At 43.5% G+C, this 12,301-nt stretch overlaps 1 protein-coding gene across 3 annotated transcripts in view; it reads left to right on the forward strand.

Annotated features, from left to right (window-relative positions):
• Nucleotides 1-12,301, forward strand: part of LOC126195028 (nucleolar protein 4-like) — a 470,193-nt gene that overhangs the window by 375,347 nt on the left and 82,545 nt on the right. The window lies entirely within an intron of this gene.

Below are 12,301 nucleotides of genomic sequence, written 5' to 3' on the forward strand. Positions count from 1 at the left end.
GGAATCTGCATGTCCCCCCTGTAATCTGCAACCAAGTGCCAACCAGGACTGCTCATCGGTTGGTAACGAGACATCCCGTGTAGCCAGTGTGAGGATAATAGTTCCTGGCAACCAATGACAGCGAGAAATTACAGCTCGCTTTTCCCGCTGAAACTGACATTTTTCTGTGTTTAGTTTTCTCGCAGAGGTTAGCCATAAACGCTGTGAACAAAGCAATCGTGATTTTAACTCTGCCGCAGATTGTCGATCGCTTTTTCTCGGATGCACTAAACATCACGCGGTTGTTGTTAGTTTAGGACACGAGTTTAAATTCAGGGCTACAAAACGCGTCGTCTGTCGATCAGTCGTTGATCACTTAACCCATTGGCTTATACAGTCGGCTCACAGCCGTACGCAGGTTTAAGTCCGTTATTACGCTGTCGGCTGTGGGACGGTCCGAGCATCTATAGCTTCTTCTAAGTGTTTATTCTTCTCTGTTAATAGATGGCACGACATGTTACATTCCATTGGAAAACTGAGAAATCGATCTATTTAGTGGTGTGCAAACACTCGTTTTCTTTCAGTATTTTGCGACTTATAAGTAATCGTTTCCAGGTTTTGTTATGTTTATCCTCCACATTTCAATAAAGAAAACGCCCTCCAGAAGTCGTGTAGCGTGCAGAGCAAGGAAGAAGAAAAGTGCTACACGGTAAGAGTGTGAAAATGTCTAGTGGCGGTAGACATTCCTGTATTTTTTCCGGTACACCACACCAACAAAAACTTCTAAAACAGTATTATCTTCACTGCTCAGCACTTCAGTAAATAGGAAGAATAGATTAATAAGGGATTCTTATATGTAACTATATTATTTTGAGGAAAAGTGTGTAATACAAAATATGCTAAATTTTAATAGTAAATATAGGGTCTACTATTGGGAAAAATATGCTGACCATACACCATCTCCCATTTCCGTCATTCCTCGCGGCGGCCGCTTCCAACATTGCTCCGCGTTCTTCGACCATAAATATAATAGACTGGCCCTGACGTCATTTTCGTGGCTCCAACATCTCTGGGCTGAAGTCACGTGAATGTTGGCAAAACATGGTTGTTTCGTGTTGCGCTTATGGCTGTACTCAGCGTTTTGTCCGGGGAAATGGCATTACATTTCACGTGTAAATGTTTCTGTGATAGTGCAGATGCGTTTATTGAAATCTGTTGAAGTGACTTTTATATGTTTTTTACACTTGAAATAGAGTATCACGTAAATTAAAGTGTTGAAAGTGATGCCTGTAAAGTCAGATTCATATTACGTTTTGGAAAGTATCTGTGATAATTCGGTTACAGAAGTAAGTATAACTGTTTCTCGTTCCTACTCATAGGTTCCCTAAGGATGAAAAAAACCGAAGGCAGCTTTACATACAGGCCCTGAAACGGAAAAACTTCAAAGTCTCGCCTTTCATCTGAAGCATCATTTTTTTTAAACTGATAGTTTAAACTTTTGTAAAAATAGTGGAAACTGAACCTTTGAAGTGCACCTAAAATTGATACTCTAAAATGGACCTGCTCCTAAAGTCGACAATTTTGGCACCTATAGTTGACGTAATTCCCATATCCCATTTTCTTTTATAAGTGACTAGAGCTCAAAACGCGGCGAAACCAATGTTTAAAGTTTTGACACGAGCCCACTCTTTTGTTTAAAAGAATTTTAACGACATTTTACTTTAATTGATAGTTTATAGTAATTTCGACCCGCTGCCCACCAGAGTGGCGTTCGATGTATTTGTTAGATTTTATAAATGGTACTGTGAACAAATCCAGGTAAAAATGTAGTTCTGACAAAATTTTTCGCAAATAAAACAGTAATTTTTGTTGGAAGCGTTTGGCAGTCAATTGAGAAATGTGGAGAAAATACGATACAAACATAGGATGCCAGACCGCTGATTTGAAATCCCGCCACGTTTTGCCAACAGTCACGTGGTTTATGCTGGAGCCACACCAGCCCTATAGCTTCTGCACAGCAAGGCCAGTCTACTAGTATCTATGGTTCAAGTCCGCGTTACACATTAACAGCATCTGTGAAGTGACCCACCATGTTTTTGTGTGACGCTTATATCCGATCGGTAGCTGGACGGATGTAGCGGCAACTGACAGGCCTTAACTTTAATCAGACTACAGTCACGTTAGAATTACACAAATTACTTTCAGCAGCCAGATTAGTTGTATCGTGGCGCAGGACTTTTTGCAGTCCATATCGGAGGGACGATGCGGCCAGCTGTGTGCTGCAGGGGAAGGTGTCCGTTTGTCGTAGGAATGTGGGGGAGTTCGCCACCGCCTCTTGGTGGGTAAGAGTGGGGAGGAATGGCTGGTAATGGAGACGAGCGAGCGGGTGTTTCGACAGGTGTGTGTCACACTGCGGGTGCAGCTCGGCCTTCTGTCGTAATAGCTGGGGCAGGTAGTGAGGGCAGGAGCCCAGGGGGGGGGGGGGGGGAGGGGGGCAGGTAGGCCCGCCGGAGCAACCCTTCAGTCCGCTCGGAACACCCAGCCAAGCCGCAGTTTTCCATGGCCACCAGGGCGCGCAAGCGGCTGCGCTCCACTCCTGCAGTCGTCACGGAAGCCGACGATCAAGGTCAGCTCACCTCACTGGACCAACATTTCTGTCTCAGACAACGGTGCTCCTCTCTGGATGATAGGCCTACATGTGAAAAGTCGTTCTGCTGTACAAAATCTACCAATGGAGAATCGTGGACGATGCTACCCCGTCAGTTCGTTGAAATATCTTATTGGGGTTTTTCAGGTGCTACAGAACGTCAGGTACACAGGCATTATAGTGAGTCGTGTCAGCCACCCGCATACTATACTTCTGTCTGGTGTAGGACAAAGCAAGTAGCAGTGCCTTGTCACACTTCACTTCGCCTTTTCTGCCGTACAACTTGCGTAGGCAAATGTAACTGTAATTTTAATGAATGTCGCGTCAAATGACTCGTCATTGCCTCTGCCTAAAAGGATAAAAAGTATGATAGTGATTTCCCCCTCCCCTTTCCCACACGGTCTGTAGGTAGCCCCATGTCTAGTTAGCCTGAAAGATGACAGTCCGGTTGAGTTGATGAAGCCAATGAATGTGAAAATGAAATAAAGACAGGCAGACTGATCTGTAGCCCCGCCTACGTTCATTTATGGTACTCATCGTTATACGAAGCAGCAGAACAGATGTATTGCGTAATGGACAAATTTCCAGTTAGTAATTTGGTCTAATTTATCTTACATTAACTACGATAAATACAAGGGAGGCCACTGTGTAAATCTTTACCGCCTGATGAGTACAGTTACAATCTTCTAGCTCGGTTACGCCCTGTGCAGCAATGCCGTTATCTAGCGCTTTATCACAGGGTGTCGTGTATATGCTGCTCGGATTCTTGCTAGTGCGACGAAATACTGTAGCTAAGCACTTGTGCAGCCATATATTTCTATAATATACGATTCTGTGAGATGATAAAACTGGTAACATTGTGGTAGGGTGCTCTGAAATTAGCGTTGTTTGCAAGTGACGCCTTTTTGCTCAACGGTATATACATTCGAATTGTTCTTCGCAGCGATCAGCTTATACCGATGCACCCTCTCAATTAAGTAGCACTGAATTAGTGCGGTGAAGGTATATAGTTAATGGGGACGTGTGCGAGACCAATTCGAACAGGGAAAACATCACATGACGCCGTACGATTAAGGGAAACGAGGTAATTGCGAGACGTTTGGTTGTTCATGGTTCAAATGGTTCAAATGGCTCTGAGCACTATGGGACTCAACTGCTGAGGTCATTAGTCCCCTAGAACTTAGAACTAGTTAAACCTAACTAACCTAAGGACATCACAAACATCCATGCCCGAAGCAGGATTCGAACCTGCGACCGTAGCGGTCTCGCGGGTCCAGGCTGCAGCGCCTTTAACCGCACGGCCACTTCGGCCGGCTTGTTCATGGTCTTCCGTTGCAGTTTACTGAATAAACTTTTGAGGTCTGTCACTGAAGAACTGATTGCCACGCAAAAGCTGACGGGTGTGTCTTTGCTTTCTTTTTTATGCTGTATCGGCGCACGTGGACATTCAACTCATGTGAACTACGCTTGCTGTGGGAAAGCTACTTGTGTTTAGGAAATAATGGAAGCGTCCTCGCTTTTTGTGTCATCGACGCACGTGAAAATTCACCCGTTTCTGTTTTTCAACAGTTCAAGAAGACCCTCGTCATAATTATAAAGAAGGCTTATCCGTTACCGTTGTTGGTTGTAGAAGCGACGCTCCCTGTTCAGTTAGTAACTTGGATTTTTCTATCGTATCAGAAGTCAGATTCTCTACTCACTATCATCAGGCTGCACGGCGCAGTTTCTTCACTAAATAATTAGCGAAACTGACATGGAAGTTGCCGAAATGACGCGAATCAAAAGTTCCGCATGAGGCTGGAAATAAAGCTACATTAGTCGGCCTTGAAACGCCACTAAGTTTTCGAAGTTATTTGCGAAGCTACTGTAAGTATAGGAGAACAGCCTGAGGCAGCCAGCACCAAGATTAGAATTTGATGCAATGTCGACGGTGCGGTCATTAGTGAAGGAGAGTGAATAGGGTAAGGTGTGTGTGTGTGTGTGTGTGTGTGTGTGTGTGTGTAAAACTGCACAGGTTGCAACGAAGAAACGTGTGATCGGTCGCATTCGGGGGAGGGGCAGGTGGGATTAGGTTGAGTTGTCAGCTGTGCAGTCGAGTGCTACGAAGCATTTAACCATCAGCAGTGTCTCTTCCATGTACAAACTACCAACGACCGTTTCAGTCACAACCAAAGGACAACGTATATTTAATGGACATTAGGTACTTCTAAAATTAACTGTTCTCCAATTTAATGTGCAAAATGTTTCGTTTATTTACTTCCGGCGTATTTTTGTTGCTTAGATCATTATCACATATACAAATTTCGAATTTAAAGGGAGTGTGGCATAAATCCACGATTATTCGGACGCCGCTTTCTTTTTCGCGTAGCAGGAAAATTCGTTTTTCTAGAATATGTGTTGTAGGACGTTTCATTGCTACTAGACTCAAAATTCTCTGTAATCTGCTTTAAATGTTATAATCATTGTCTCCACCTACAGTATTCGTACTGCTCTATCCAGTACTAACTTTTATGCTTCAGTAAATGTCTCTTTAACTTGTCACATCTTTTGGTAGGAATTTTATACACACATAGATCAGCGTACATATTTTGTTTTTGTAGCGCACCACTGATTTTGACACATTATCACTTTCACACAGCATTCAGAAGATTTGGCCTATTCGACGAACAGACGTTGGATTAGTAAAGATCGCCCTGCATAAAATTTTGTACGTTAGTGTCATACACTGCTGTTAGCTATGTGCACGAAACTTGTTCCATCCGATTGAAGCTGACATTTTACTTTTAGATTTTAATTGCTGGAGTTTCTGTTTGACTGCCACATAAAGACCAAGACAGGTCGTATTTTCACAGTGTTAAATTGTACACGTAGTTAAAACTTGAAGGTAATATGATTTCAGGGATATAGGGAAGAGTTAAGATTTATAGGCTGCCACCGCAGATGCCGTCCAGGGTGTGGACAGAGAATAATTTTTTTGCACTCCACTGATAGGATAAAGAGCAATTCGGTTTTATTTTAATCTCACCAAACACAGCGCGAGACACACCAAGAAGTAAAAATTCGCTGTATTACGTTGTTTCACGTTTTTACTCAAGTTTCCCCTTGTCTGGGGATTGTTAGGGCGCTCTGGGCGTGGCCTGCTTAATGTCAAACATCATTTCCGCGGATTATGTGAACAACTGCGCTTTTGGTCCTCTCCAAATACTGCTCCTTCATATGTTGCTGATCGTGTGGGCAGAGGTTACCCGTCAAATATTAATAGCAGCTTCAATATTTAATCACATTCGGCAGATGACAGAACGATTAATACAAAAGTATGCGGTAATTTCCCTCCAAAATGAAAAGGAGACGTTCGAAGCGGCGACCACAGTTACCACACAAATCTTTGTTTTGTCGTAACATTTCAGCTGTACAGCACAGTGCAGAGAACCGCAAATATAGCGGAGTGCGTCGACCTCTGCCAGGTTTTGGGATCGTTGTGTGTGTGCGTATGTGGGGGGGGGGGGGGGGGCTCAGTGGAAGGGGCGGAAGCGTGTACTGCAACCGATGTATGCACGTGTATGTGTGTTTGGATGCATTTTGCCCCGCGCTGCACCGCCTGTGGGGTACGGGTGCTCGTTACGCGTTGCACGTTCGCAATGAGCTGTGGACGCCCCTGCGAGGCCTCCGAGCTAGTGTTTGCGAAACCGGCGTACCTCCCCGCCTTACCCTGCGGTAATATATTCCAGCCCAGTTTTCGCACATCGCGGAGCGGCGTGTAGCGGGGGATGTCTTTTCGCACATATCTTCCTCCGCATGAATAATGAAAGTTGCGAAGGGGGGCTTGCTGGCACACCGAGGGAGAGCCGCGACCGTTTCGCGAACCTCTGCCGAGTGCAGCTTCGTGTAGGAGGGGTTGTGGGTAGCGGTGGGGCGGAACCTGTGGAAGTGGTTTCTGAGTCTTACGGGATGTCGGGATCCGACCCCGTCAGATGCAGCTGAAACCTTTCTTATTAGCCTGCTTCCCGGTTTAGTTCTCTTCAACGGTGTATTTTCATTACTTGTTGCAACTGTACTGCGCAAGGTCCCTAACAGTGTGTGGGAGGGTACTTCTGCCTCCTGTATTATTTGCCCCTTTCCTCTTCCATTCGTGAATGGTGGTGCCTTGGAATAGCTATTGTCGCATGAGCCCTAATTTATGTGATTTTTTTTGACTTGTTCATTTCACAAGCTTTATGCGCAGGTCGCACCAATGTTTAACCCTTTCGTGGATAAAATTCATTTTTTACAGATTTTTAAAATATTAAGGTGATAACAGTTTCTTTTCAGTCCCATTATTATATTTTCACCACCAAAATATTTTTTAAGTTCTCCATTTTTTCACAACAGGAAGTGGGACACACATGTCCCATGAACCAACGCAAGATACCTTTTCTGCTGACTGACTGATTTTGTAATTTTATTTTTTTTAGCCATAAACAGGATTTTGCAGAGAATAAAATAACTACAAATTATACATGCATGTAATCTTTTTATTTGTGTAGAGCCAGTGTAAAAAATATTCATTACATTTCAGTTTTCATGATACATGATCAATACTTACAAAACTTTACATGCCATGAAACTTGGAAAAACATGGTGTGGCACAGAGTGGTACACCACAAGCAGTGCAAACAACTTTTGTTCTCTTCTCTTTAGAGTTTGTGCCGCAGAATCTGCATCGCTTCCTAGTGCCTCTGTCTTTCGGTACATGTTTGCCTACGTTCACGAGCCGGACGTCATCTGACACACTGGAGACTCCTCTCTTTGCTGGGAAGAAAGTGGGCATTGATCCCCTCTTTTACCTGGATGAATACCCATTAATCAATTGTCTTGCTAATCTTTACAAATAATGTATGCTGGGACACATGTGTCCCACTAATTTTATTTCGATTATAAGATAGTGCAGTCGCTGAGAAGTACATTCCACACTGTATTTGTACTAAAAAATGATTATTAAGTTAATAATAAGATGAATTACTTACTTCAGACATCGCTGGAAAGTGAGAAATGATGAAAACTGAAGAATGACATAAATAAGTGGCGTTGCAGCGGCCATATATACACGCCAGTCAACAAAAGTAGTCACCGCTTCTCTACTGCCTTTGCAGTGCAGTCCCGATTTTTTTCTTAGGTTCAGTACAGTCGTCCCTAGATGGCAGCACCGTGCCGAGCTGGGTAACATATATCCCGACACTCGAACTGGCGCTCAAAGTTAGTGGGACATATATGACCCATCAACCACGAATGGGTTAAGAAGGGTAGTAGGAGTAATCCATCGAACTACAGACCTATATCATTGACGTCGGTTTGCAGTAGGGTTTTGGAGCATATACTGTATTCAGACATTATGAATCACCTCGAAGGGAACGATCTATTGATACGTAATCAGCATGGTTTCAGAAAACATCGTTCTTGTGCAACGCAGCTAGCTCTTTATTCGCACGAAGTAATGGCCGCTGTCGACAGGCGATCTCAAGTTGATTCCGTATTTCTAGATTTCCGGAAAGCTTTTGACACCGTTCCTCACAAGCGACTTCTAATCAAGCTGCGGGCCTATGGGGTATCGTCTCAGTTGTGCGACTGGATTCGTGATTTCCTTTCAGGAAGGTCGCAGTTCGTAGTAATAGACGGCAAATCATCGAGTAAAACTGAAGTGATATCAGGTGTTCCCCAGGGAAGCGTCCTGGGACCTCTGCTGTTCCTGATCTATATCAATGACCTGGGTGACAATCTGAGCAGTTCTCTTAGGTTGTTCGCAGATGATGCTGTAATTTACCGTCTAGTAAGATCATCCGAAGACCAGTATCACTTGCAAAGCGATTTAGAAAAGATTGCTGTATGGTGTGGCAGGTGGCAGTTGACGCTAAATAAGGAAAAGTGTGAGGTGATCCACATGAGTTCCAAAAGAAATCCGTTGAAATTCAATTACTCGATAAATAGTACAATTCTCAAGGCTGCCAATTCAACTAAGTACCTTGGTGTTAAAATTACGAACAACTTCAGTTGGAAAGACCACATAGATAGTAAGACACTGGACTCGCATTCGGGAGGACGACGGTTCAATCCCGCGTCCGGCCATCCTGATTTAGGTTTTCCGTGATTTCCCTAAATCACTCCAGGCAAATGCCGGGATGGTTCCTCTGAAAGGGCACGGCCGACTTCCTTCCCCATCCTTCCCTAATCCGATGAGACCGATGACCACGCTGTCTAGTCTCCTTCCCTAAAACCAACCAACCAACCAACCACATAGATAATATTGTGGGGAAGGCGAGCCAAAGGTTGCGTTTCATTGGCAGGACACTTAGAAGATGCAACAAGTCCACTAAAGAGACAGCTTACACTACACTCGTTCGTCCTCTGTTAGAATATTGCTGCGCGGTGTGGGATCCTTACCAGGTGGGGTTGACGGAGGACATCGAAAGGGTGCAAAAAAGGGCAGCTCGTTTTGTATTATCACGTAATAGGGGAGAGAGTGTGGCAGATATGAGACGCGAGTTGGGATGGAAGTCATTAAAGCAAAGACGTTTTTCGTCGCGGCGAGATCTATCTAAGAAATTTCAGTCACCAACTTTCTCTTCCGAATGCGAAAATATTTTGTTGAGCCCAGCCTACATAGGTAGGAATGATCATCAAAATAAAATAAGAGAAATCAGAGCTTGAACAGAAAGGTTTAGGCGTTCGTTTTTCCGGCGCGCTGTTCGGGAGTGGAATGGTAGGGAGATAGTATGATTGTGGTTCGATGAACGCTCTGCCAAGCACTTAAATGTGAATTGCAGAGTAATCATGTAGATGTAGATGTAGAAGGAAGTGTTACGAGGAAGTGCTAAAAACGAACATTCTTCATGTCTACTTATTTATTTCTCAGCGTAGCCACCCTGGCGACGAACACTTGTCTCCCAACGAGGGACCAGTTTGTTGATACAGCTACTGTAGAGCGTTTGACTTTGTTGACGCAGCCACAACCTCCCCTCTGCTTGCAACGCGTTATCGCTACCAAAGTGAAGTCCTCGAGGATGTTCTTTGAGTTCTGGAAAGGAGGAAAATAGGATTGGGCCAAGTTGGGACTGTATGGGGAATGATCGATGACAGTGAAGCCAAGGCGTCGGATTGTTGCAGATGTCGCAGCACTCTTGTGCGGTCTGACGCATACTGAAAAAGAGGGTGCTCCATGTACAAACGAACTCTTCTAATTCGTGAAACTCAGTTACAGCACGCTGTTTCTCACGCACCGTCATGGTTACGTTACACACCACCATGTTACACGGCACAATTCGGAGGCCTCTGGCGGCAGAGGGCTGCAAATATGTAGGCATGAAGAATAAAATGTAGAAAGTTACTAACGTTTGCTTTATTTAAAACGCTTTAATGATTCCAGGCTGACGAACAATACTCAATTGTCAGTGGAACGAATATATTGTAACCTACGTATTCGTGAATGACTTTTGAGTAAAAAAATCATCTATTTCGATTAATACACATTAATTTATTAATACAGTCGGCTACTGCCAGTCAGGTCAACACTCTTGAACTCGTATGACTAATTTCAGTGTCAGTTGCAGTGAAACGTATGTCTAAGTGGGCCGTCAACTCGAGGTATGTTTTACTGCAACTGACACGGAATTTTGTTTAGAGTTCTACGTTTTTAAGCAGATGATGGCAGCAGCTCAAATGTATTAATAAATTAATGTATATTAATCGATTTAGAAGGCTTCATTCTCAAATCTCCCAAAACGCTCAGACACATTTAGGAAATTTATTTCCTTCATTCATATAACATGGGTTAATTACATTTCCTTAGGATTCTTCCAACTAGTTTCATTCTGGCATCTGCTTTTCCTTTAGCTTGGTTTTCGTAATGATTGCACTTCCTTTCACTCTGTACGATTACTTCTAGCCATTTTACGGTTGTTAGTTCTACGATAGCAGCAGTTCATGAGATAATCAGTCACCGTCCATATTCATGAGATGACTACGTTAATATTTTTGAAAATTTAACACCAACGAAAAATGGACCTACTATTCGATTAAATTAATTCTGTGATGGGCGTTTAGACGAGCTGAGTGGTAGGATCCAGCCCTTAGCAAATCGTCAGTCAGTCAGTCAGATTTAAGTTAATTTGTTTGCAGCTGTTTTTGTCTGGAATGTCAAAGATATTGGCTGGAATGCCCATTGGAATCAAACGGTTCAACATCAGCGTATGGGGGAGTTCGAATAAGTTAGAATGATCAGTCACCTGGAAATTAGTTTCTCATACGGCGACACACTTTTTTAAATATTACGGGTTATGCTGTCGAAAATTGAACTTCTTGGAGAAACCCAACGTTTCGTTCCCATTTGCGGTGGACATGTTCAAGGGGAGTGGGCGGGGTGGAGCTTGTTGTAGCTTCTGTCAAGGTAAGATTCACAGCCTGTCTCGGTACTGACGGTGTAGTTGTGTTTCCGCTTGCTCCCGCGCAAAGGTGTGATGCCACATTCACATGTTTTCATAACTCTAGCTCATATTGGCCGCTGTCGGTTGCTATCTTCGGCTATTGTTATCTCCCAGAGGCGGAAGACTGGTATAACTTCAGAGCTGGAATCCAATATCACATCCTCCTCCTAAAGACTACATTTATTGGCTCGTTTACTACCATAGTGCCTCTGTACAACCTTTCGTGGTATCCGCCCGTTGCAACTAAAACCTGTTCAAATGGCTCTGAGCACTATGGGACTTCACATCTGAGGTCATCAGTCCCCTAGAACTTAGAATTACTTAAACATAACTAACCTAAGGACATCACACACATCCATGCCCGAGGCAGGATCCGAACCTGCGACCGTAGCGGTCTCGCGGTTCCAGACTGAAGCGCATAGAACCGCTCGGCCATTCCGGCCGGCAAAGACCTGTATCTTATCAAATCGTGTCCGATGGTCTCCTAGCTACAAAACATATTCTGTAAAAGCTTATTTATTTCTTTCTCCCCCTCTACAGTTCTTCACTTACCGACGTATCATATCCATGCATTTTCACACTGCAAACTACCCTCTGTTCGTAGACCTTTATTCCTCGACGCTGCATATTTTCGTTGCACGCTCGTTATATAAAAACCACCAAACTGGCAACGTCTAGTCCTTTGGCAAGAAAATCTGCCATAACAAAATATTAGAACCACGTACTAAATGACATGACAGACATCCGCATACATTCATTAGCTTGGAGGAAGACGCTAGGAATGCGAATACCATAACATCGTAAAATCATCTGTAATTGCTTCGATAAGCGACCCTTTTTAGTGGCGTTATTTATCGCGATTTTCGTTTTTCGCTGCCGTTGGGAAGTTCGTCCTTATCGTTTGCAGTAGAAGCATTAATAAATCACAAAAGACGTTCGAAATGAGTTTCTTACCTCATGCTTAACAGAGAAATTGTACCACATCTTTCAAATATCCAAGGAATATTTCTAGTGCTACCCCAGGCTGCTACAGTCGTGGAGATTAATTCTACCAATACGTTTGTAGTTGTCAGGTATGAAATTATCTGTTGCTACATAAGCACTGCAAATGATTTGGTAGCAGTTGACACCTCTCAATAAATGTGAACAGATCTATTGTTAACATGAAAGTGAACAGTATATCAACGTTCATCGAGAGGAAAAAGAATTAAATTGAAATAAA

This window comes from Schistocerca nitens, chromosome 7 (assembly GCF_023898315.1).
Source record: "Schistocerca nitens isolate TAMUIC-IGC-003100 chromosome 7, iqSchNite1.1, whole genome shotgun sequence".
NCBI classification, from domain to species: Eukaryota; Metazoa; Arthropoda; class Insecta; order Orthoptera; family Acrididae; genus Schistocerca; species Schistocerca nitens.